Here is a 26,703-nt window from a genome sequence, read left to right as displayed (position 1 = left end):
CGCGGGAGCTGCCGCGTCACTGGCTCAGCGCCGCCTCCTGCGAGTCCCAAGGGCCGCAGTGACAGGAACCCGCTCCTAGGGAGCAAGAGAGGACCACCCCCAGTCCCAGACCATCAGCCGGGCGATCTCTGAATCACAGAGCCCCTCCCCAGTGTTCCACCCCGGTGCTCAAACAAGAGTGACTCTTACACCCCATTTTGAGGCCGGTGAAGAGCCTTACACTCTTTCCCAGGGCTAGGGCTGGAAGGTCCACCCCACAGCCCAAGCGTGACCCGCCACAGTCGGGGCACCTCCTAAGAAACCAAGTCCCCAGGTCCTGCTCCCCACCGGAATGTGACTTCAGCTTCCCCAACCTGTGCCCAGCGACCTCCACTCCTGTTTCACTGGGGCAGGGGCCAGTCATTCAGGGGTGAGGGCAGAGTGGAGGGTGACTGACCACTACACACCCTCCCTCCTGCACCCCAGCATGCTCCTTGGAGCCCACTATTCTGAGCACCCCGTTGAGTGGGCTCTGTTGTAGCTGCGGTTGAGTTCTGCAGAGCCCAGAGTGGAGGGAGCTCCAGGTCAGATTCCTGCTAAGAAGCAGGCAGGGGGCCAGAGCTGCCCTCACCCCAGGGGTTTATCCACCTGTGCAGGCAAGCACACAGGCATGGCCACACACCCTGCAATCACACCTCAGACAGACACAGGGGTAGCAACTCCAGACTCCCAAAATGTGAGATATTTCAAGCAGGTGCAGCCCTATGATGAACGGCACAGCCCTTACGGTCACCTGGCTCAGAAATGGACTCCCCCCCCCCCCCCTCGCATTGTCAGCCAGGTCCCAAGAAGCCTGTAAGCTCAAGAAAGGAGGGTTCTGCTTAACACGAATCCTTTGCTGGAGCAACCAGCAAAGTGTTCACATGAAATAGGTTCACTAGGAATAGCCTGGGGGTGAGGCCTCAGTCCTGAATCCCCTCTCCCTACAATCCCACCTGAGACCCTGGCTGAGCAGAATATGGGGCAAATGGTGTTTGCCAATTCCACATTTCATGTGTCTCCACACTAAGGAGGCTGTGCAGACTCGGGACACCTGTGGAGGGATCGGCTGACCCACATGGACAGGAAGGCCATTAAGTGCAGGAACAGCCTGAATCGGCATGCCTGGGCATGTGTGGCAAGGCACACATGTGGAAGTCAAGGGACAACTTTATACAAATTTGTTCTATCATGTTTACATGTTCTGGATCTCCAGGCTTGTAATGAGAGCGTTTGCCCACTAAGACATCTGGCTGGCTCTCCTTTTAACAAAATGATCCTTTTGTTTTCAGTCACCCTTTGTTTTACAAATGTTCAAAACCAGTAGGCAGACATTACCCTCTGCCCACATCTCCCAAGGTCTCCAGGGAAATCCAACCTCAGGCACACTAGGGTCTGAACACCAGCGAAGGGAGAGGGGTGTGCCTCTCACATTGGCCTCTGAAGGCAGAGTCCCAGTGTGTCTCCCTTGATCAGAAGCTGCTTTGGTAGAGGAGAAGCAGAGTGAGCAAGTGTCTGCCCCAGAACCAATGAGACACAGTGACATCAGCCTGCAGCTCAGCTACCCAGACTAAGGCAGAATGGTGTCTTGAGCCTACAAGCTCAAGGCCAGCCTGAGCAATGCAGTCAGATCCCAACTCAAAAAGTTAAAGAGAGAGAGAGAGAGAGAGAGAGAGAGAGAGAGAGAGAGAAGCCAAGACCACCCACTGGCCATCTCTCCTGTGTGCCTCACAGGGAAACCAGACACCGCCTTAGCAAACACTTGAGTGTCGTGAGTTCATTTCAGGAGGTTTGCAGCAAGGGTGGGGTGGTGTGCACCTGTAACTCAGCATTGGAGTCATAAGGTCATTCTCCACTATACTGGGAGCTTGAGGCCAGCTTGAAATAAATGAGGCCCTGTATTTAAAAAAAAAGAAAAAAAGAAAAAGGAAAAAAAGAAGAAAGGAAGGAAGCTATGTGGAAGACTTGGGCCAGGCTCAAGGCTCACCCTTCGATGCCACTCCCTCCAGGGTGTTTCCACCATTGGGGTGGCCCCCGCTGTCACTGCTCCCCATTTTGGTTGGGTAATGGGTTTCTGTCCAGCTCTTAGACTGTGGCTGGAACCTGCCGGGGAAACACTGGGAGGTGGGAACAGAACAGGGCTGTGGCTTCCCACATCCCTGACAGTCTTGCTCCTACAAATGAGGGCAGGGTGTAGGATAACAGGTCCCCGCTTCCTGGTACATGCTGTGCTGGAACCCACGGCCCCAGTCTAATGGGCTCCTCACGCAGCAATGACCCAATGGAGTCATTGTCAACTCGTCATCTTCAAGGCGGCCCAGCTTGTGGCTAGCAAAATGGGTCACCATTAGAGTAATGGGCACGAAACACAAAGCGTCATTTTCCCACCTGCAAGTCCAGACTTTCTCAGAAGCTGCCGCTGCCACCAAGAAAAAACCCCCAAACCTGAACACCAGAAAGAGGTGGGGGCTCAAGGGCAGTGCCCCACATGGGACTGTGTCAGTAGTGCCCTGCACTGCAGCTGTGGCTCTGAAATCAGAGGGGCCTGCCCCCAGGAGGGTTCCAATCTGGTGCAGACCTAAACATACAACCGCTCTCCAAATAACAACTCAGTCATCATGAGACGTGAATTCAGCTAGACCTAGCTGACGGGCGGGTCTGTCCAGCCAGAGAGGCAGGCACCGCACATCCAAGTGGAGGACTGCAGTGGGCACACCTCTTCCCAGTCTTCCTCTTCCTCCTGCCTGGAATGTGAACCTGTGGGCTGGTGGAAAGCAACCATTTGGGAGCCCAAGGTGATGCCAGACTGAAGGAGCTGTGGTTGCGGGTACCTGAAACAAGGTTCTGTTGCTGTCCACCTCTAGACAAAGCCCACTTTTTATTTCGAGCCCATGCTATCTGGAGTTTTACAGTGGATGCATTTGGAGCTCCTGTGATCAACATCTCTCACAAACACTCCCCAGAAGTCTGACGGATAAATGAACACACACACAAATGAAGAGCAAGCTGTCGTGGGTTCTGGCCATGCTGAGAGGTGGACTCAGGAAAGGAGAGGCTGGGAGGTGCCCCCAGACCGATAAGCACCCCCACACCCCACTGTGATCTCACTATGATTAGAAAAGCAACCAAGGGAATGGCTGAGTGATCTAAACTGACCGACTTACACCCTGAAGATGTCCCTGCCCTTGACTCTCTCTTCCCACGGTTTCTACGGTTCAGGAGTAGACCACAGCCTTAGAATCTCCCAGTGAGGGACTGGGGGTGTGGCTCAGTGGTAGAGTGTCTATCAGGCATCCACAAGCCACATAAATAAAACGTGAAAACAAAACAAAACAAAAATATCATCTTGGGAAAGATTTAACTAAAGTGACATGTCAGCAGACAGGAGTGTGTCATCCTGTGAGTGAGTCTCTGTATTCAGTTGCCGGAGTAACGCTATTACATAGCTTCAAACTATACATGAGAGTTTGCTAACGTCCTCTCCTCAGGCTTATGTTGAAGGCCTGAGGTCTGGCATGCAATCTGAGAAGGGGGAAAGCTTGGGACTATCTGAGAATATTTTGTTTATGTTTTTGTTTTTTAATAATTCATACTGTGGTACTGAGGATTTTTTGTTGAAGAGTTCTATTATTCTAAAGTTTTTGCATTTTTATTTATATTTTTATGTGTATAGGGTTTTTGCCTGAGTGTATGTGGCAAATACATGCAGTGCCTACAGAGGCCAGAAGGTGGAGTCACAGGTGAGTGTGAGCAGCCACAGGGATGCTGGGAATCAAACCTGGGTCCTCTGGAAGTATAGCCCGTGTTCTTAACAGCTGAGCATCTCTTTAGCCTCCAACCGTTTTTCTACCTAAATTCTGGAGTTTTAATTATTTAATTTAATTCATTATTAATGGGGTGCATGTGTGTGCGCGCATGTGTGTGAGTGCATACATGTGTGTGCTAATGTGTACAGGTGTGTACAGGTGAGTGTGCATGCGGAGGTCTGTGGTGCTCCCCAGGAGCTGTCCACCTTTGTTTTATTTTGTTTTGTCTTGAGACTTGGTCTCACTTGCAAATTCGACTCTGCTGACCAGACCCTGATCCCCAAGGTCACCTGGCTGCCCCCCAGTGGTGGGGTTACAAGTGTGCACCATTTGTGCCCAGGAATTTACACAGCTGTTGGGGATGGAATGCTGGCCGCGCAAGGCAGCTGCTTCACTGACTGCATCCTCTCCCCAGCCCCTATTAGTATACATTAATTATGCATACTAATGAGCTTCATTATGACATGTTCATACACGCATATAATGTAGTTGATTATATTTTCCTCCCATTAGAGAATTCTGTCTTTAAAAAGCTTCTGGAAGATGGCGTGCCCACTTTTAAATTTTAAACACCTAGGGCACCCAGCCATGGCAGGGGCGAGCGGTGATGTCCTTTGTGTGGCCTGTGAGGTTCTGGATAGGCATTATGAGGTTGAAAGGAGAGGGCACGGGACATGGGAGGGCCTGGTGAGCCCTGTGTCAGCTTCAGGTGGGACTTCAAGGGCAACACCACTTTCTTGTGAAAACCCACCCGGCACAGTTGCCTCACACAGTGAGGGTTCACTTGCCTCCCTGCCAGCAGGGAGCCCTGAGAGCTGAGCTGCCCTCCCTGGGAACTGCAGAGATGGCCAGATGCAGGCCTCCTCCTGGCAGTCTGGGATTCCACCTGCATCCTGAGGTGACTCACCCAGCTCAGCCTGGAGGAAAGAGCTGCCGATAACCAGGCCACTGCCCACGGTGGGGGTTGAGGGACCAGGTGACTCATCACTAGCCCTGGTCCACTGTATCTGTTTCCTGGCCCTGCGTCAGACAGGCCCACAGCACTGTCAGACCAGATGGGCTCATCTGACTTTTGGGATGTGAGGTCTCTGGAGGGCCGACAGGCTGTGGGGGACGGCTCACCTCTGCCTGAGCTCTGTGGAAGACTCTTCTGCGGTCTTGCTTTGGTCTCCTTCTAAGGGACCCAGCACACTTCAAAGAACTTCAAAGACCCGTATCACCAGCCCTCATTCAGAGTGTGGCCTCCATTTCCTTGAGCCCCAATGTCTGTTCCGCCACTGCCATCCAAAGATGCCAGCTGCCAGACTCTAAGGGCAGCTTCCAGTGGCTGCTTTTATTTTGGCACCCACTTCATTTTCTCCCAGTGGGGTCTCTGGGGTTCCTACCTTGTCTCTTGGTGTCCCTGCATGTCCAGAACCTCAAGGCCTGAGTCACAGCTTCCTATGGGGACAGCAGCATCTGCCTCCTCCCAGCGGGGTTTCGTGAATAGACACTCAGACTAGAGTCACAGCGGGCCCTGTGGGTCTGTGTGACTGGGAAAGAGACCTCTACTGAGGCAGTCCCTGTGTTCATCTGCCCAGTCCTTCTCAGGGACCGCGTCTGCTCACACCTCCCCAGCTCCATGCTCTGACCCTCCTCCTGTCTACAACCATGCCTGGTCCATAGACGGCCATGCCAGTTTCCTAGGGCGGAGGGTGCTATGGGATGTGGAGTTTCCAGTGTCAGATCCAAGGCAATCTAGGACACTATTGGGTAACCTTCTCCACCTACACCGGCCGCTCACGCCTCCCCTCAGCTTGGGAAATGTGCCTTACCAAGTCTCTCTCACAGGACGCTCCTCCCCACCCACTGATCCCACCCTGAGCACCCCAAGTCTCTCTTTCTCAGTCCTTCCTGCTACACAGCACACTGTTCATCTCCCTCCCCACTCCCTGAATGGCTCAGGCACGGTCAGGCATCTACAAGCAGAAAATGTGTCTCTAAACTAGAAATTCAGATAAACAATTTAAAATTTTTTCTTAATTTTTGAAGATGTATTTATTTTCTTTTCATGTGCAATGTGTTCTGCTTGGGTGTGTATACATACACTACATGTTTGCAGTGCCCATGGAGGCCAGAAAAGGGCATGGGGTCCCCTGGAACTGAAGTCACAAACAGTTGGGAGCCACCATGTGGGTAATGGGAATTGAATTCAGGTCCTCTGCAGGAGCCATCTCTCCAGCCCCTAAAAATCAACTTATTCAAGTTCACAAAACACCCTTGTGAGGGTCGGAGGACAGTTTTCAAGAGTTGGTTCTCTCCTCCCACCCAGGAATTGAACTCAGGTCACCAGAGTTGGCAGCAAATGCCTTTCCCTGTTGGGATCTCACCAGCTCAGCAAATGAGAATTTTTGAGCATATATCCCATGCAACACTCGGGACATATGGTCCGAAAGAGGAAGTTCTGGTGATCTGAAGTCTACATGGAACTGGATACCCTACATTTCTGCCTGTCCCCAGGGGAACTCAAAGTTGAACTCTGGGACTCGGGTTAAGAGCACTGACTGCTCTTGCAGAAGACCCAAGTTCAATTCCCGGCACCCACACGGCTGTCTGTGACTCCAGCTCCAGAGGATTCGATGCTCTCTTCTGGCCTCTATGACCACTGTGCAGGTGGGCCACAGATGTAAGGGTAGGCAAAGCATCCATACATGTAAACAAATAAATTAGTTTATTAAGAATAAAAAACCCTGAGCTCTCAAGCCAGGTGTGATGGCCCAGGCATGGTGCTGTGCCCTGATTTTTTTGTTTTGTTTTGTTTTTCAAGTCAGGGTTTCTCTTTGTAACCCTGGCTGTCCTAGAACTCACTCTCTAGACTAGACCAGGCTAGCCTCAAACTCACAGAGATCTGCCTGTCTCTGCCTCCTAAGTACTGGGATTAAAGGTGTGGGCCATCACCACCTGGCACCTTTGATACTTTTGTTTTGTTTTGTTTTTTGAGACAGGGTTTCTCTGTATAACAGTCCTAGCTGTCCTGGAACTCACACTGTAGACCAGGCTGGCCTCGAACTCATAGAGATCTGCCTGTTTCTGCCTCCCAAGTGCTGGAATCTTTAATTCCATCACCAGCCCACTCACCTTTGATACTTTTAAAGAGGAGGAAATAGACGGAATTCTATGAGTTTAAGGCCAGTCTGATTTACATGACAAGTCTGATGCCAGTCAGGGCTCCTTAATGAGACCCTAAGAAAAGGCAAACCAAGCAGCTGATGAACATAGCCAACTAAGCCACGAGCACACGTTAGTAGGAGCCACAGAAAATGGCAGGTCCTGTTGCGATCCTTAAAAAAAAAATAAATCTGGTAGAAAAAAAATGGATATAAGCATTGATTAAGAGCAAATCCAGTCGACGGGCTCTTGGTGCTTAGGGACTCACCCCTGTGATGTACAAACAACCGCATGCATTGTGACCTGGGTGGGGGAATTAAATTCCCAACCCTGTTATTCTATTTGAAGAGTCCAACTGAACTCAACAAGGAAAGGACGTGGCCAATTACTGTCCCCAGGGGCAGCTTTTTCCGGGGAGTCCAGCTGTCCTGCAAGCTGCCCGGATGGCAGCCCCTGCCTGACAGCTGGTCTTGGCCTGCACCATTGCCAGGGAAACTCTGGTGGATGTGGGCAGGAGAGTGCGGAGGAGGTGTCTCAGGAAATGACGCTCAGGAACAGCTGTCAAACCAGCCCAGATACCCAGGGCCGCTGTCCCGGTCCCCGCTCAGCACCCAGGAGGGAACCAGGCAAAGTTCTCCTCACAGAATCCCACTGTTTAGTGAAACTGATTGTCCCCAGACTGTGTGGCAAGCGCTGGGAGCCCATATCTGCCACCCAATGCCTCACCGTCGGGGGTCACTTTAGCTTTTGAGTCAAATAGTTTGTGTGATTTGGTGCTGGCTGGAGACGCGGAACACCACAAGGACAGTCTTCAGGGCCAGCTTTTTCATTCTCCTCCTTGTGGTTGCTTGGGCTTCCTCACCAAGTCAGAGGAAGCGAACGGAGGCCGTCCAAAAGCCAGGCCTGATGAAGGCATCGCTTCTCTTCTGCTGTGTTGGGCAAAGCAGCCGTAGGCTCAGCCTGGGTGTCGGTGTGTACGGTGAGGCCTCTTCTCACAGCAACACTTCAGGTCCCTTTTAGCTTCTGAAACACATAGCTGACCCCACCCTTATTTTGCCTGGGGACCTCAGGAGCTGTTCTCCGCATTGATCAGGTTCACACGTTTTTTCCAGCATTCAAGGCTCTCCCATTCGAGTCAGAACCCATCTTCCTACCCCTCTAGATGCTTTGATCTTCTCACCCCTCAACCCTTGGTCTGCACCCTGAGAAACATCTGTCTTTCTCACCATGGGACTGGAACTAATGCCATCGTATTGACTGGATCACTTTCTTTAAACCAATCACATGACCAAGAGAAGGGTAGATATTGTCAGGGCCAGAGCTGGGATCGGTACTGAGTGCCACAGGGGGTGCTTCCAGGAGGAAGCTGCTCGCCCTGGCTTACACGCATCTAGGAAGGAAGTGAAGATGAGTGGAGAGATGGGCTGGGGGACCAGAGCCTTCGGCTCCGTGCTCTGTGAAGCAATGGAACAGCAAGAGGGCCCGTGGATGTGGTGCATACCTGGGTACCCAGTGGCCTACAGAGACAGGCTGGCTGGTGCTTCAGGGATAAAGTCCAGCATCGCCAGTGCCCACAGGTGCATAATGTGAGCGGCATCTGGTCTGACTCGAAGAATGGGGTGTGTATTTCAGGGTCCGACAGCCAGAGCAAGGCTGGAGCCTCAGTGGTGTTCCCAGCCCTAATGAGGTGTTCCTACAAAGATGAAAGGCCAGCCTGGGCCGTGCAGCCTGCCAGACTCCAGGAGAGTGGCTTTCATGTCCCATCCTCTTTAATCTGGGGAGCAGCTCACAATGGGCCTAAGTGACAGGCTGGGTCTGTCTCTCCGGGCTCCATCTGCCCTGCATGGCCTCGGTTCCTCCTGTGCTTCTTCTGAGGAAGGGGTTGTAGATATTCCTCATCCACCCTTGGGTGACTCATACCCTTTTCTCGCCGCTTTCTCCCTGGTTCTTTAGAACCTTCAAGACCAGGCAACTGCCCTTAACTGCCCTTAGTCCATGGAGCCTCAGAAGGAAGGTCATGTGCCAGCCGGGACACTTAGGGGCCTTCACGCCCCCTGAACACATTGTAGGGGTCACACTACCTACCTTTAGTTGTAGTTTCAGACTAGAAAGTGGGGCCCAGGGAGACACCAGCCATCTCAAAGCCACACCCTGTACAGAGAATAGTCTTGGCCCCATTGGGGAAAGGTTAACTTGAGACTCAAGGATAGGAGGAAGACCTGGGCTAGGCTGAGATCCCGCCCTGTCCTCAGTGTGGATCAAAGGGAAGCTGCGCTGGGGGAAGGCCTGGGGGCTGGTTGGCATTTTCGGAAGGAACCCTGGGTTTCTGCACAGGAGACAGACTTGATTCCAGGTGAGAAGCAGACTTGGTCTAGTTTAGCTGAGTGAACGCAGACAACTTCAGAAGATGCTACCCACATGTATACGTGATGTGTGTGAGGTCTTGGAGGCGCAGTCCCTAGGCCCAGCTATTGCTCTCTATGGGAGAGAGCAGTCCGTGGGCTGAAGCCCTCGACACTCACAAACCCCTGAATCCAGAATGTCTTCATAGTCTCGTGCACTGGGCACTTGTTCCTCAGTTGCTACTGCCACTTTGGAAGGTTCTAGGAACTCTGAGAGGTGGGTTCCAGGTGGGAGGAGACAGACCAGCAGGGGCAGGCTTTTAGGGGACACCTGGCCCTGGTTCTGGCTTCGATTTCTGCTCCATGGTCCACCCACGCCCTGTTGCCTCCCTGCTGTGCTAGACTGAACCCTTTGGACCCCTGAGGCAAACAAGCCCTTCTTCCCTCCAGATGTGTATGCCGGCATTTGTCACATCTCACTGCCGTGATGAGTACTCAGATTCCACTCCTGTCTCCTTCAGCAGTTTATAGGGTCCCTACCCATCCGGGCCTACAAGGAAACTGGCTCTAAGGCAGGTCCCCAAAGTCACAGATCCAAGTCCACCCTGAATAAAGTCCCCTGAGACAGGGACCTTAAGAATGTCTCACACGACTGTGTGCCTGGTGCCCACAGAGGCTAGAAGGGGACATCGGAACTCCTGGAACTGGAGTCACAGATGGGTGGAAGCTACCATGTTGGTGTGGGAACTTCTCTGTGAGAACAGCCAGTGTTCTTAGCTGCTGAACCATCTCTCCCGCCCACAGTCTTTTGTTCCTTTGGACCCATCGTCTTCCAAATGGGTGAGCTTCGTGTCCTCCGGAGCTGAGAGACTTTCTGTCAATTGATGAGTGGCCGCACCCCACCTCAGCCCATCAGAAGACAAGCTGCAGATCACAGACCGGCACTTAAACTCTTAGCTGTGACAAGGGGAGAATTAAATAGCATTTAGCGCCCCTCTGAGAGCAGCAATGGAGTCAGCTGCTGGCATTTTTGGCCTATTAACCAAGAAGAGATTTTGAATTGCCTCCAGAAATCCCCTTTCCCAAGCCACGGTGTTCTTTAAAAGCAGAGTAGGATGCCCCAGCGAAGCAGGAGGAAGAGAGCTGGGTACCAGCTGTGGGGGCCCGTGGGCTGTGGGAAGCCTGGAGCTTCCGTCCTGCAGGCCAGGAGGCCCCACAGGCTGGGCTGGCTGAAGTAGAGAAGGCCACCTCGGTCACTGGTGAAGGTCAGGCTGTCAAAGGACACAATGTGGCCCACCTGTTCATAGTAGGTGTCCATGAAGAGCACAGGAGGTCAGTCCATAGAGTCCAGGAGGGTGGGCTCTGCCTGCTCACAGGCAGGCAGCAGTTGCTCATAGACAGATGTGTAACTGGCTCAGCAGGACCTGGTGGGCAGTGCTGGCCTCAAGAGCCACAGTCTGTTAACAGCTGCAGAGGCTGGTCTGTCTCCGGGGAGGAAAGACTGAGTTGTCTAAGGAAGTGTATTTCCAGAGCAGAAGAGATGGCTCAGTGGGTAAAGGTCCTGGCACCAAACCTGACGACGGGAGTTCGATCACCCAGAGCCACATGGTGGAAGGAGAGAATCGGCTCTGATCTCCACATATGTGCCATGGCATGTGTGTACACATACACACTACACACATGTGCCTACCCATGCCATTGCTCTCACACACGTGTTATGTGTCTGTGCACACTCAGTATTAGCAGACACGCGCCTGCACGCGCATCCCGTTCTTAGACTACACACATCACGATCGTGTGCACTTGGTCGTTTGGCCCAGTGATGTGAGGGTTGCCAGTTGGAAAACTGCAGTTCCGCAGGGGTGTGCTGTGCTGTGCTGTGCTGCATGCCCCTGACCCCTTCCTGCACGCCAGGGTGCTGTGCTGGACACCTCCCTGCATGCCAGAGTGCTGAGGGCTCAGCCTCCCTGAAACCACTGCTGATGCCCATCTGCCGCGGGGCCTGCCTCTCCCCCCTCCCCCGCCCCCGGGCCCAGCTGCTCAGGTAAGCTCTATCCTAGCTGGACTTCAGAGGGAATTAAGGACAACTCTGGTGAGAGACAGCAGGGCCATGTGTGTGAGCTGCAGGCTGAAGGATGCTACAGGCTGGGGACTGAGTGCCACGGGGTCCCCTGGACAGAGGGATGGGTTCAGTTTTCTCTGGTCTCTGTTTCTGCTGTTGGACGTGGGGGTGAGAATTAGGGAAACCGCAGTTGTGTGAACGGCCAGGTCACTCCAGGCTAAACCTGTTGTAGTTGGAGGTGACTTGGGAATTAATTTATGCATGGAACTAGCAGTGAACTGGTGTTCTCGCTCTCTCCATTGTTTTTTTGTTTTTTTTTAATTTTTAAAATTATATTCATTTTCTTATTTTAAATATTTTTTAACTTTGTAATTGGCTTTACATTTATTTATTTTATTTTATGTGTTCTGCCTGAATGTATGTATAGCTGTGCCCTGTGTGCAATGCCTCAGAGGTCAGCAGAGAGCGTCAGATCCCCTGGAACTGTAGTTAGAGATGGTTGTGAACTGCAGCGCCGGTGCTGGGAATTGAACCGGGTTCTTTGGAAGAGCAGCCAGTGCTCTTAGCCACTCACTCCCCTCTCTAGACCATTTATTTATTTGTGCATGCTTGTGCTGCTTGTGGGAGTTGGTTCTCCTTGCAGCATGTGGGCTTGGGATGGAAATCAGGTCATCACGCTTGGTGCAAGTGTTCCTTCCCGCCTACTGAGGATCTTAGGATGTACCGCCATAAGGAAACAGAAAGTGACCTCACACCTCGGCTCTGTGGGCACCAGGACAGCCCAGAGCAGATAATAGGGACAGATCAACCCCACACCACGGCCATGACAGTGACCTAGAAATAGACAAGACTCTGAGGAGCTGGGGAACACCAACGGAGGGTCACAGTGTCCTCCTGGTTCTCCTGACAACTGTGGGACAGCTCATGGAACCATCAAAGCCCATTCCCAATAGCAAGAGACGCAGCCACCCCCGCCAGCCACTGATGACTGTGGTACTCCCCGAGCCTGACCGAGCCCCGCCAGCCACATCAGTGTCACAGAGATTTTGGAAACCGAGCTTTGTAATTTGTAAAAAGATTTCTTTTGTCAAACTGCTTTTGGGAGGATTTGTAAAGAATCAAGTTTTGAGTATAAATATCACCTGGTCAGAGTTTCCAGTAGCTCAGGCTAGCTTCCAACTTGCTCTGTAGCTAAGGATGGCCCTCAGAGGCCAGGAACTTTAGAAACAATAAGTTTCTAAACACAGGTCATTTGTTTTTTTTTTTTTGAACTGAACAAATTTGGTTCCTCCAACAAAGCAAGTCTTTCTTCTTTTCTTCTCACCCTCCCATAGTGTTTTCTTGAAAACAAAAATAAAAACAGTGGTCCCTCAAGACATCACCCACTGCCCCGCTGCTAAACCTGATGACCTGAATTCAATCCTCATAACCCACATGGTAGAAGGAGAGAATTGGTTCCCACACATGTACCATGGCATCTCCAGTTTCCACACATGTACCATGGCATCTCCAGTTCCCACACATGTGCCATGGCATGTGTCTGTATTTTCTCCAAATAAATAATTAAAATTTGTATTGGAAGAAAAGACAGGTTAGTTAACTCTAAGAATCACAAGAAGAAAACAGCAAATCCATGATTGTCCAATTAAAGCAAGCTGTATTTTGGGGCACACCTGGGACTGGCCGGCTGGCTGTCTCATCCTAAGCTGGGATTGGAGAGAGCAGTCCCTGACAGCCTTTGAAGCCCTTTTTACAGGAGAGATAAGGAGTTCACGGGTGAGTCGGCTGCTACACCGTTAGACATAATGAAAGGGAAGGAACACGGGTAAGTGGGGTCGTGTGAATGGGGTCACAAGCTTAATGTGCATCAAGAAACATTTTGCAGTTTACATCAGACCTAAGAACAGGAACTGGATTATAACAGTTATATAAGAGAGCAGTAGGGAGGACTGCATCCGTAGGTGAGAGCTCACCTGAGGTCCTCTGGCAGAGGACTGTAACACTCTCCTCTGACCACTGAGAACCCTCCCCGAACACATGTGTAAGAGCTTACACACGCACCCCAAACACACACACACCCCAAACACACCACACACCCCAAACACACCACACACACATACCCCAAATGCACACCACACACACTACCCCAAACACACACACACCCCAAACACAACCACACACACACATACTCCAAATGCACACCACACACACTACCCCAAACACACACCACACACACTACCCCAAACAGACACACACACATACCAAACACACCACACACACACCAAACACACACCACACATACTACCCCGAACACACGTCATCACACACACACTAAACACACACCACACACACACACACACACACATCCCAGACACATCACACACACACATACCAAACACACCAAACACACACAAATATACGTAAATGAAAATAAAATAAATCTAAAATCTAAGGGTCTTTGATAGACCCCAGGTGAGGAAGACAAAATTGAGAGGGGCCTGGGCACTGGATAGAAGTGGGGTTCTCAGCTTCACAGCAGGACCCAAGCTGAGGACAGCAGTGCCCACCTACTGACCATTCTGGAAACCGAATTTGCTCTAATAAGGAAGCGTGGTTTGATTCTGTGGTGTTTATAGCTAACCAAGTCTCAGGAGATTTTAAATAAAGATCATTTCCTCACCAGCAATGAGTTAGGACCTAGGCTTCCCTTCAAGCCAGACTGCTCCGCATTCTCTCTAAAACAGTGCACACAGCCCGGGGTGCCACCGCAGGCCCCTCTGAACAGCCTGGGGTGCTGCCGCAGGCACCTCTAAACATCCTGGGTTACCACCACAGGCCCCTCTAAACAGCCTGGGGTACCACCACAGGCCCCTCTGAACAGCTCGGGGTGCCGCCAGGCCCCTCTGAATAGCATGGGGTGCCGTCGCAGGCCCCTCTGAACAGCATGGGGTACCACTGCAGGCCCCTACCCAGTACCTGACAGGGGAGGCAAGAGGTTTGTGAATTCAAAGCTAGCCTAGCCTACGTTTGAGACATCATTTCAAACTTCTTATTTTTTCGAGATTTATTTTGTTTTATTTTGTGGGTATTGGCTTTTTGCCTGCATGTATGTCTGTGCACCGCGTGCATGGCTGGTACCCTTGGAAGCCAGAAGGGCAACAGGGGGACTTAAGACTAGAATTACAGACAGTTGTGAGCTGCCATGTGGGTGCTGGGAATTGAACCCTGGTCCTCTGGAAGAACAGTTAATGTTCTTACCTACTGAGCCATCTCTCCAGTCCCCCTGCCCATCTCAAGCTTAATTAAGTAAAATAAAAACAGAGTTAGGTGTTGTAGTGCCTGCTTGTGACCCCAACACTCAGGAGGCTTGCCAGTTCAAGGCCAGTCCAAACTACATATAAAGACCCCATGTCAAGAAAGGGGGTTGGAAGGAGATGGCTCGGGGGGTAAGAGGGTTTGTTGTGCTGTCATGAGGACCTAAGTTCAAATCCTCAATAGTCACAGAAAAAGCTTGTCATGGGAACTGGGGGGGTGGCTCCGTGGGTAGGAACACTTGTTCTTGCCGAGCCCGGGTTCAATTCCCAGCTGCCACAAGGTGGTTCACAGCCATTTCTAGCTCCAATCCAAGGGATCTGATGCCCTCTTCTGACATCCAGGGACACCCGGCGTACATGTGCACATATATGCATGCAGGCAAAACATCCATGCACATTTAACAAAAAAAGCCGGACAGAGCTGTATTCGGGCCTTTAACCCCAGTAGCATGGGGATTGGAGGAGGATTGCTGGGGCTTGCTGCCTGCTAGCCAAGTTCAGCGAGACCTTGACTCAAAGGAACAGGTGGAGAGTGGTGGAGCAGAACACACAGACAAGGCGTGCGTGCGTGCACACACACACATCCGTGTGCTGGCTCACTCTGGTAATCCTTTTCTTTTCTTTTTCTTCTTCTTTTTTTTTTTGAGATAAGGTTTTTCTGTGGCTTTGGAGCCTGTCCTCGAACTCACGCTGTAGACCAGGCTGGCCTCGAACTCACAGAGACCCACCTGCCTCTGCTTCCCGAGTGCTGGGATTAAAGACGTGCGCCACCACCGCCCAGCCCACTCTGGTGATCTTAACAGCGAGGAAGTAGAGACCAAAGGATCAGGAGTTTAAAGCCAGCCTCAGCTACACAGGGAGTCCCAGCCTTAGTTACATGAGATCTTGTCTCAAAATATAAAATTAATATTAAAGGGAAATAAGGCAAAATTGGCTCACAGTGTGAGGAAGGTCCCTCACGCCATCACAGACGGCAGGACAGCAGCGGCATTTGCACGTTTGGACTTGGCTGGTGTGTGTGTGCCTGAGTGCGTGGTTCTGTGTGTAAGGCAGAAGTCTGTGCGTGCTCCTGCGTACCTGTGAGAGCCCCTGTAACGTCACTCTGTGCACAGTGTGTGTGGGCTGTGCTGGCTGTGTGCACCTGCTGGGTGGCTCCAATGACCCTGACCTCATGTCACTCCCTCTGCCCCCTGCCATCCTTTCGATAAGGACCCTGGGTGGTGGCACCCTGCTCACTGTCCCAGCTAGGGCACTTGTTTCCCTGCACAGTGTCCTGGCCCTTGCCTCCGACTCCATCCATGCCCCGTCCTCCTCTCCTGTCTCAGCCACGCTGACAGCTGGGTGACCCCAGCCGCTGTACAGACAGTGCCTGCAAATCAGATTTGATTTATTAGGTTATTGCTGCCCTTTACCAAGCGCGTCACTGTGCCTGGCAGCCTTCTTGATTGAATGACCCACCAGAAATGAGCTTTTCTTAAAGTAGAAGTCCTCCAGCCCCCCGGGGAAGGGACAGAGTGGACTCCAGAGCGTGCACCCTGTTCTGCTCAACAAAGAATGCTGCCCTTCCCATGGGCCACACTGCCCACTTGGTCATGCGTGGTGGGTGAGACAAGGTAGGTCCCTTGGGCTCAGGACACAACACAGAGGAGTCGAGGCCTCCCTGGGAGTGGCCCCCACAGCCCTGGCTCCTCTTGGGCAGTTCCCACTTTCCCTGTCAGAGAGCTGGGTCTCTGGAGAGCTGAGCCGAGGAGCTAAGCCTGCCAGTAGCTGGGAGTGGGTCCTAACTGGGAGGGATACTGAGGATCTGTGAACGGCCTGCAGGGATCCAGAGGCACTGGGAGGAGAGCCATTCAGGTGTTTGGGGGCTCCAGGCTCTGAGATGGCCCTGGTCACGACTTGCAGAGCCTTGCCCCATCAAGCCAGCCCAAGGAAGGGGTTGTGGAGGTTTGAATGAGAATAGCCCCTGCCTTAGTCTCTGTCCTACTGCTGTGAAGAGACACCATGGCCATAGCAACCCTTATTATTTTTTTAACATTTAACTGGGGGCTTGCTTAGAGATTTTATAGGTAAGGCCATCAAACAGGCAGGGAGCATGGTGTCAAGGAGGCAAGTGTGATGCTGGAGAAGCAGCTGAGAGAGCTACATCCTGATCTGCCGAGAGAGAGACAGAGAGACAGAGAGAGAGAGAGAGCGCACCTTGGTCTCACAGGGATTTTGAAATCTCAAATTTTGAAATCACCCCCAGTTACACACATCCTCCAACAAGGTCACATGTCCTAATCCTTCTAATCCATTCAAATGGTTCCACTCCCTGGTGACTAAGCATTCAAGTATCTGAGTCTATGAGGCCATTTTTATTCAAACCACCATATTCAAAACAGCCCCTGTAGGTTCATATGCTTGAACACTTGCTCCCTGGTTGGTGGAACTTCTGGAAGAAGATCAGGAGGTGTGGCCTTGTTGGAGTAGATGTGTCACTGGGAGTGGTATTGAGAGCCATTCCCAGGTGCGCTCTCTGCTTTCCACTTGGATCCAGATGTGCGTGCTCAGCTGCTCCTGGGCCGTGGCTTTGCTCTGTCATCAGGACTCTAACCTCTGAGACCGTGAGCCCCATTATGTGCTGTCTTTTCTGAGTTGCTTTGTCACGCATTGGAACGGGAGCTAGGGCGGAAGTTGGTGCGGGGAGTCGCTGTGACAGGCCTGACCACAGTGTTGTCTGGAGGACTGTGGAGACGCGGAGACTTAGGACTAAGGAAGTAGTTGAATGCTGTTCGTGGGGCTCAATGGGACACCCTCGCGGGAACTTGGGAGACAGCAGGGCCCAGAGCAGTGTGGACCCTCGAGGCCCTGCTAACGTGTCAGCCGGGAACAGTATTAGAAAGTGGACTGGAGCCCATACTCAGGACATTTTGGCAAAGAATAGGTCTAGCCTCTGCCCTTGTCCTAAGAATCTGCCCGAGGCAAAGTTGAAAAGAAATTGGACTAATTTCTTTGTCAGAGGAGAGTTCAGACAGCCTGATAGCAAGGCTGCTGTGAGGTATTAGAGATCACTCTCATGTGGTCTACAGTGGAAAAGAGCAGGTGGGGAGGGGGAGATGCAGACGTCCGGGTTGGAGAGAAAGAGCACAGGGAATAGTAATGATGGAGCCAAGGCCGCGCTGAGAGGGCAGGGGCGAGGAGAGGCCTGGGCTGCCCTGGGAGGGGGCGGGGCTCAGAGCAAGACTTCTCACACATACTCTTACATAGACGTGCACGCGCATGTGCACACACACACACACACACACACACACAGCTAAGCTTCTAACTTGTGGAAAAGAAACCTAAGGAATTTTCTGCTCCTAAAAAAGCCACAGGGCTATCTGCTTGGTTCTTCCAAGTTTCACTGCCAAATCCGGTTAAACCCTGGCAACCTTAAAAAACAAAAACAAAACAAAACCACAATAGAGCTCAGAAGGCTATCAGCAGGCTTGCTCCTTCTCCTGCAGGTAGAAGTCCCACCCAGATGCAGCATTCCCAGGCCTGCAGGCATGCTGGAAACCCATTGGTTGTCACAGCTGGTAACCAGCATTACTAGAGGAGGGTAGACCATCGCTGCCCCCTGCCCTCCAAACTCATCTGCACATATCAATCATGCAGCCGCCAAGAGCCTCCTGCAGGGGCCTGGGACATGCAGGCTCTAGAGGAGTGAGGGTAGACAGGCCTCAGTGCGGGGTCTCTGGGGCTTGTAGCTAGCTCGTCTCTGTATTTTTCTTCTAAAAACTGTGACTCCCCACAGCCAAAGGGTGAAAGGCAATCAGCGTCCTCTGATCCAGCCTACAGAGCTTTCTGAAACCTCATAGGGACATCCTTCTAACCCCACCCTAGGCCTCTGAGCATCCTGTTTCCTCTCTGGGATACCCTTCCAGAGGCCAGTCTTTGGTCTGGTGGCCCCAACACATTAGTTTAGTCTGCAACAAAAATGCCAGAAACTAAGTAGCGTAGGGCTACTTACTACTGAAGGATGAAGTCAAAGTGAGACCTGGCTTTATTCTGAGTCTGCTTCTCCTAGCCTCTCTCTGCATGTTCACTGGCTTGGCCTCTTCTCTGTGGGAGTTGAGGAGAAGGGAGACGACAGCTGTGGCATCATCTCTCAGAAGGGTACTCATCCTGCCAACCCAGGGCCCCACCCTCAAGGCCTCAACTAGCCCAAGGCCTCACCTCTAACATCAGCACTGAGGCTCAGGGCAATGCCCCCTGACGCCCTCCCTGCTCTGACCCCCATCTCCCAGCCTGAGCTCAGCCACTCTTACGCAATCCACGTGGGCTCTATGCTGGGTGTCAGTCTCCTGAAATCATTCTGGGGCCACACGTGGGCCTGCTGGAGGGCAGGTCAGAGCTCACAGCCTCATCAGGAGGCCAACTGGCAGCCCCAGATCTTCCGGGAAAAGGGGTGAAGGGAGAAGCCAGGGATGTGCCCACCCCACGCCTCTCCTGTCTGCAGAGAACAGACTCACCGCTCGCTCTCCAACAAAGGACAGAACCGTCCTCGCAGCGGTGCATAATGGTCTGATTTGTGCTGAAATTATCGGTAATTTGGGCCATTAAGACTGAGTGGTGGCTGGGTTGCTGAACACCGAAGACCAGACCGCAACGTGCCAGGTGCTGTGGCTGCTGTCATATTCGGGCTTTTGCTTTTGTTTCTTCCTATATACCATCTCTGAGATGTGAGCCTCCTCCGCCATAGCCCCACACTCTGTTTTTGTGATTCTGGGAGTTCCAGGGCAGGGCTGGTGGTCGCGCTGAAAGGTGAGACCTGACAGAGACCAGGACAGGACCCCGGTGCCCAGGAGAAGGCTCTGCTCGTTTCATTTGCATTTTTATGTCTTTATTCCCCTCTCCGCGGATAATTTTAATAACGGAAAGTGTTCCAGGCAAGTGGAGATTTATATTTAAATTCGCACTGGCGTCACCTAACAAGATTTGAGCCTCACTTGCAACTATTAAAAACACATTTCAATACCATTTTCCAGAATTATAAACTCGAGCTGAGAAAATTCCAGAGACCTGGCCCTCCCGAGAGTCAGCCAGACTGCCAAGGGAAGTGGCATGGCCCATGCCTCTATTTCATACACACAAAGGGTTCAGGGTGTGATGAGGCCACGGAACCAGCCCGCACGAGCCCTGTATAGCTACCTCCTGACCTGGCTTCAGATTCTCACCTTGTCTGCTGGGGGGCCACATGGGAAGCAGCCATCGGATACCTTTTTTCGGCAGTGTGTTGCAGGCCATGTAGTTACTGTCACAACTTTTGTCTCCCACTAGCGTGTACACAGCCACAGACAGCACAGGTTTGCACAAGTAAGGCGTGTGCCAATAAGACTTGTTGAGGAAAGGCAACCTGCGGGCCTGAGTTGGCTCACGACAGCTCCTGTCCCGCAGACTCCCCCTCTTCACTGCTTTGGCTCTTCAGCATGCCCCTGGGTCCTGACTTGGTTTCTCCTTGTGCTGTGCCTTGCCTTCTCTGCTTAGGCAGCTCCCTCTCTCTCTTCCTGTCTCCCCCACTCCTACTGTCCTTACTCTTACCCACCCACATGCCCACACCCTCTTGCCTCTGACTTTTCTACTTCTAGCTTCTAGTGTCCAAATTTTATATAAAGACCGGGTGATTCTTCTGACCATAACATGTTCCCAAGTGGCCCCTGCGTAGAGGTGAGAGCAGACAAGTGGTTTGGGGTCACCTTCACCTGACAGCCAGTGGGAGCGACTGATTGTCTTGGAGGAGGGGGTGAGGTCTGGCTGTAAAAGACCATTGCGTACCTGGACCCGAATGACCTCTGATGTTAACACACACACACACACACACACCCTCCGCACACAGCTGCCACAGCCCGGTGCCTGCTCAGGCCCAGCAGCTGGGGCTAGCAGGGGTGCCAAGCCCCCTTATTCCACAGTCCCCTGGCCTGCTCCTGGGATCCAGCCTTTCTCTGGGGAGGGTTTCCACGGTAACACCCATTGTTCTTGGCATAGGGTGGTTTGGGGTCAGGTCTTCTGATGGGCACCAAGGGGTTCGAACGTTCAGCCTTTTGAAGAATAGCAAACAGTGTCTGGGCCCAGCCCTGTATGTGGCCAGCTGTGGCTGCCTCTCTGCAGCCTAAGCCCAGTCCTTTAGCCTGCTGGCTCTAGATCCTGCCAGTTTTGAAGCCTGAGGAAGAGAGTAGGGGATCCAGATGGGAGGTGAGGCCCTATGATGAGCCCACCCACTGGGCTGTTTAAGGGGGAGCTGGAGTGTTCACACCTCCATTTGGCTGTTCTCAGTGCAGCCAGGGGCATATCTAAGCTCACAGCTCTTTAGCAATACCGCCCCCACTGGCCATGCTGGGGACTGCAGCCCTTTGCTGGGTATGGCTAGGGAGAGGGGGAGGTCTGGGTTTGTGGGCTCATTTCCTGTGGCTGCTGTGGCAACACCATGGACGGGGTGGCATAAGACAGCGGACTCTTATTCTCTCAGAAGTCCCAAATGTCCGGGTGTCAGGTGTAGATTACCCTGAAGCTGGGCTGGGGAGCTTGTCCTGCCTCCCCCAGCCACTCTGAGGATGCCTGGCCTGGCCTGGAACTCACTCCATAGACCAGACTGACTGGCCTCAAACCCAGAGATCTGCCTGGCTCTCCTCTTGAGTGCTGGGATTAAAGGCATGTGCCATGTGCCACCACGGCCTGTCTGCTTATGGCTACTTTTTCACCTTTCTTTCTTTCTTTCTTTCTTTCTTCCTTCCTTCCTTCCTTCCTTCCTTCTGAAAGACCCTACAGACCCCCTCCTCAAAACCCGCAGCTAGCATGCTCCCGGGGGAACGTCCTGTTTGCTTTAAAAAAAAATTCTCCGGATCAGCAGGCAGCAGCCAGCCTGCTCTCATAAGAACATCCCATGTGCTTGAGAGAGCAGGATGTCTATGAGATAGGAAGACTGCAAGGCAGGATGTCAATAAGATAGGACATCAACAAAAACAGGTTGACTGCAAAACAGGATATCTATAAGATAGGCCAGGCATCCATGCTGAGAGAGGAAACCATTCATGCCCCTGCCTCATTCCGATCGACCGATAACCACGCTTTTGCTTCTGTAAACTTGCTTTTTGCTCTCCCCTATAAAAAGCTCGCCCTCCAGTTGGCAGGTGCGCAAGTCCTCCGAAAGACTTTGCCGCCCACAGGTACCTGTGTTTACTCAATAAACCTCTTGCTAATTGCATCCTGTGGCCTGGTCTCGGAGTGTCCTGGTTCTGGGGTCTTCATCAGAGAGGAAAGGTCCTCTCTGAGGGTCTTTCACTTCCTTCCTTCCTTTTTTTCTTTCTCTTTTATTTTTCGAGACGTGGTTTCTCTGTGTAAACATCCTAGCTGCCCTGCAACTTGCTTTGTAGGCCAGGCTGGCCTTGAACTGAGAGACCCACCTGCCTCTGCCTCCCAAGTACTGGGATTAAAGGGAATTAAAGGTGTGTGCCACCACCACCTGGATACTTATGGTTACTTTCTAATCCCTGCCTGTCCTCCCTGTGACTGTCCTTATCACAAAGTCACAAAGGGACTTCCTTCCAGAGAAGAATACCAGCCATTGTATTAGGACAGCCTAACCACTCCAACCAAAGGGACCCCCACCTTGACTAACCACCTTCACAAAAACTCTGTTTCCATACGAGGACCCTGAGATGGTGAATTCTTCCAGTGTGATTTGATTTGGAGTCACCTAGGAGACACATCTCTGGGCATATCTACAAGTGCATTGCCAGAAGCTTCAGCCAATGAGGGAAAGCCCATCTTTACTTTGTCAGACAGGGTCTCTCATTGGGCCTGAAGGTGCCAGAAGTTTAGCCGTTCTCTAGAGTATCAGCCGATGAACTCCAGCGGTCCTCCTGCCTCCCCACCCTGCCCATGCTAGGATTACACTCCCAGTGTTTTTGCGCAGGGTCTGGGGATCCAACCGAGTTCTTCGTGCTTGTGCCAGGCACCCAGGAACTGTACCAACCAAGCCATCTGTTAGCCCCACCCCCTTTTGTCGATCTAGGGGTTGAACTTGGGATGTCGCACCAGCTAGGCAAGTCCTTCATTACTGAGCTGTGGTGCCAGCCCCTCAGAATCAGAAAGTCTTTCCTTCGGGTCACCCGCTCTCCAGCATGGAACCCACCCTACCCAACCCACCACCCTTTTTTTTCTAGTGGGGGCCAAATGAGATGCTGTGCAGGACCAGCCCCACAGTGGCTGCACCCTTCAGAGGCCGCCCAGGGGAGGCAAACCCGGCAGTTTTCCTTTAAACTGCCCGCAGCATCGCCAGCCCTGGGAGTCTTTGGGCCATCCGGCTTGGAGGGAGGCTGTGGTGTCCTTCTGTTCTGTCTGAAGAATGAGTCACACACTAGCTGTCACAGGAGAGGTGAATGGGGGCACACTGCAGAAAACAGGGTGAAGGTCTGTGCCGGTCGGGCAACTGCTGCCTTGGGCCTGGAAGTATTTTGTACACTGGTGTCTCTGGTTCTCGTTCTTGCTCCCCGTGGCTTCCTCCCATCGGAAGCTGTGCTTCTGGGCTGACATTTGGGACTGGTCACTGCATGTGTTTCCCCAAACTATAGTACCTCCTCAGCCTCCAGGGTCCTCACCTGTGGCATACCCTGTCCCCAACACATGATACCCAAAAATGTCACCAGCAAATTGCTACATTTGTCCAGGTGCAGAATCTAACCCTAGACCAAGTAATGAGGACCTGGCTGTGAACAGGGTGTCTCCTACCCAGTCCCACCTCAGCCTCTCACAGCACCTAAGGCTGGGATCACAGAAGATACAGGTGGCTCCCCTTATGTCTGTGGATCAGAGCACCTCAGAGCCGGGGGGTGTCCTCCTGGAGGGGTCAGTTGCCCTGCCCTGCTTTGGGGAAAATGCATCTTAGTTCAGGTCAGAATGCACAGTAGAGAGGGAACCTGGTCTCCCGAGAGTGTCCTTGGCACTGTCTCCAGCCATTGGTCTGGCAGAGCATCCCTCATCTGGGCACAGCATGGCACTGGCAGCAGACAACTCTATCCCCTGGATTTGGAGCAGCCTGTTTGGTTTTTGGTTTTTTATTTTATGTGCATTGGTGGTTTTGCTTGCACGTAATGTCTGTGTGTGTGTGAGGCGGGGGGGGGGGGGTACCAGATCTCCTGGAACTAGAGTTATAGGCAGTTGTGAGTTGCCATGTTTTTTTTTCATTTTTCTTTATTTCTTTTATTTTAATAGCTTCCCCAAGAATGCTGCGAGAACAAAGCCAGTTGTCTGGGGACTCCTTGTCCCCAACTGTGAGACACAGCCTGATACAACGTGTCTGGACCTGAATGCCACTGCAAGGTGACTTAGTGAAGAGCCATCTGTCTCTGGAACTGCTTTTTCTCCCTCCTAGCAGCCCAGCCAGGTCCTGAAGTGACTTTATACCTTGGCCTGGCAGGGCGGGGGGACCCGGGCTGGCAGAGGTGGGATGCAGCTGGCACAGCATGGGCGGTGGGTCCACAAAGACGCAAGGCTTTTCCTTGTTACCTCTGTCCCCCAGTTCCCCAAACTGACGTCAACTTGCCCTTCACCCCTGTGGTGGAACTGGTTTCAGTAACTATGGCTCTTCAGAATTTCTCGGAGCAGAATTTGGCCAGACCAAGGCTTGAGCTGTGGTCCCCATCATCAGACGAATGCCCTCTTTCGGCAGCATGAGCAGCCACAAGGATGGCTATGACATATGTAGATGATTCCGCCCCCATGCCCTCTGCTGTCCTAGGTTCTGGGGAGCCCTGGGCCAGGAGGGAGCAGGAGAGGTTGGCTGGGAGAAAACATTAATCCCCAGCCCCTGTATTAGGGAGCAGGAGAGGTTGGCTGGAAGAAGGCATGAATCCCCAGCCCCTGTATTAGGCTGCTGTGCCTGGAAGTCACTTGAAAATCCATTTGATAAAAATACATTTTTTCATCTCAACTCAAAAACCCATCTCCACCGCAATGGTGGGAAAAGTGTGGCTACCAATGGGCTATGACAACACAAAGCATCGCTATCACCCCAGGGCACCTAAGGCTGACTAATTCTTCTGCCCCCTCCTGAATGCTAGGCTTACAGCTCCTATCACCACATCTGGTTTCTAAGGTGCTGAGGACGGAACCCAGGGCTTTGTATGGGCGAAGCAGGTGCACTATCAACCGAACTGCATTCCCAGCCTGTTCATTTAGTAACAGGGTCTCTGTCACACACTGGTCTTGAACTTACTCTGTAGCCAAGACTGGCCTTGGACTCCCGATCCGCTTGCCTCCTCTCCCAAGTGCTGGCCTTGCAGGTGAGCGCCACTGTGCTCAATGGCTACTGCCTTTGAGTGACGGTCCAGCATGTCTGGACCCTGTTTCAGGACAGACCGACGATACCACACTCTTCCTTTCTCCCCTTGTGTGGTTAGGACGCCACCTCCACCCACCAAGCATCCATCTTTGTGGCATGATCACTGAGGTCCTCACATGCAGGGAAAGGATCCAGCTGCAATTTGAACAGATGTGGGGTTTAAGGTACACCCACCAGAAGTGTGTGGGGAGAGGACACCCCCAAGAGGAGAGCTGCCAGCAAAAAATGAATCTAGATGGCAAGGCCAGGGTTCAGGTCATATAGGACCCTGGGAAGCTATGGTGAATTGGAGGTATGAAGTTCCATTGAGCACCCAGTGGTCACTGGACTGAAATTTAAGAGGTGTGGAACTTTGTGACACGAGCCAGGATGTCACAGGGGGCCCAGAGTGCGGCATGCAGCTGTCCCATAGGGCCCTCGGGCTGCAACAAGGATGGCGGCGATGGGGGGGATAGCTCAGGAGTGGCCCTTGCTGGAGCAGGGCTGTCACTGGAGGCTGTCAGTCACTGGAGGACACCCCCTCCCCAGAGCAAGCTGAAGAAAAGTGCAGCTGCCTCTGCGAGGTTCTCTTAATGGGCTTAATGCTGCTGAGCTCTGAGGCCAGCCATTGCGCGCGTCCCACGCACAGCTTTGAGGAAGAAGAGAAAGGAGGGTGAACAATGGCTCTCGTCCTCTCCAGCAGAGGAAATAAAGTAGTAGGAAAATAACAGAAATTATTGTGCAACTTTGCTCACCTTTCATTTTTTATACGCCTGCTTTCACGAGTCCCAACAATGTGCCAGGGTCCTGATTAATTTCCGGATAGCGGGACCTTTCTGTGCTCGCTCTAACAAGCCTCTGAGTAATTAGCGTAATGCCATCCCCTGCTCAAATTGCTCCGCTAATGAGGCTGACTGGCAACAGCAGCATTAGCGGTTAGTCACAGGCCTTGGAAGGCCCCCAGTCTCCTTCAGCTTCCTGGGGGAGGGGTGTCACATCTGTTTGCAAATGTGGTTCATGGTCCTCAGGAGAGGGATCCCTGTGCTCTGCGGGGGGGGGGGGGGGAGGGGGGGGATATCAGCAATCAGGGTCTCTTCACAGAGGTGACAACGGAGACCATGCCCTGTGTGCCCTAATTTGCTTTCTGTGGCTCTGATAAAACTCTGGCCAAAAGCAGCTTGGGGAGGAAAGGATTTATTTGGCTTACAGGTTAGAGTCAGCCATCCTGGATTCAGGGAAGCCACACCAGAGACCTGAAGGCAGGAACTGGAGCAGAGACAGTAGAGAAATGCTGCTTTCTGACTTGCTCCCAGGCTAATAGTCAGCTAGGATTTATTTTATATTATTTTATTTTATTGTACTTTATTTTGAGATAGGGGCCTCACTACACAGCCCTGGCTTAGAACTCACAGAGATCTGTCTGCCCCGCCTCCTCTGCTGAGATTAAAGGTGTGTGCTAACATGCCCTGCTTAGCAACCTTTCTTATAAGGCCGAGGCCCACCTACATAGGGACCTACACGGTGGACTGGGCCCTTCTATGTCAGTCAGCCTCAGAGACCTGCCCGTGGGTCAGTCTGAGGGAGGCAATTCTTTAGCTGAGGGCCAGTGTCTCTAGTTTGAAACAATAGAACAAAGCCAGAACAATGTGGGTCTTGAAATTGACTCTAGGGCCCT

The 26,703-nt window shown here is 52.3% G+C and overlaps 1 long non-coding RNA gene across 1 annotated transcript; it reads right to left on the bottom strand.

Moving 5' to 3' along the window:
* Positions 1-9: 9 nt before the first annotated feature.
* On the bottom strand, positions 10-25,855 carry LOC121454594. Its single transcript, XR_005975281.1, has 3 exons — positions 25,784-25,855; positions 24,924-25,184; positions 10-75 (listed from the first exon to the last, which is right to left on the bottom strand). It is a non-coding gene; the product is annotated as an uncharacterized LOC121454594 (long non-coding RNA).
* Positions 25,856-26,703: the final 848 nt, after the last annotated feature.

This window comes from Microtus oregoni, unplaced genomic scaffold (genome assembly GCF_018167655.1).
Source record: "Microtus oregoni isolate MIOR12 unplaced genomic scaffold, Mior012 000012F_ref0000307, whole genome shotgun sequence".
NCBI lineage: Eukaryota > Metazoa > Chordata > Mammalia > Rodentia > Cricetidae > Microtus > Microtus oregoni.
The sequence above is the reverse complement of the archived record's forward strand: the minus strand, read 5'-3'. Positions and strand labels throughout refer to the sequence as shown.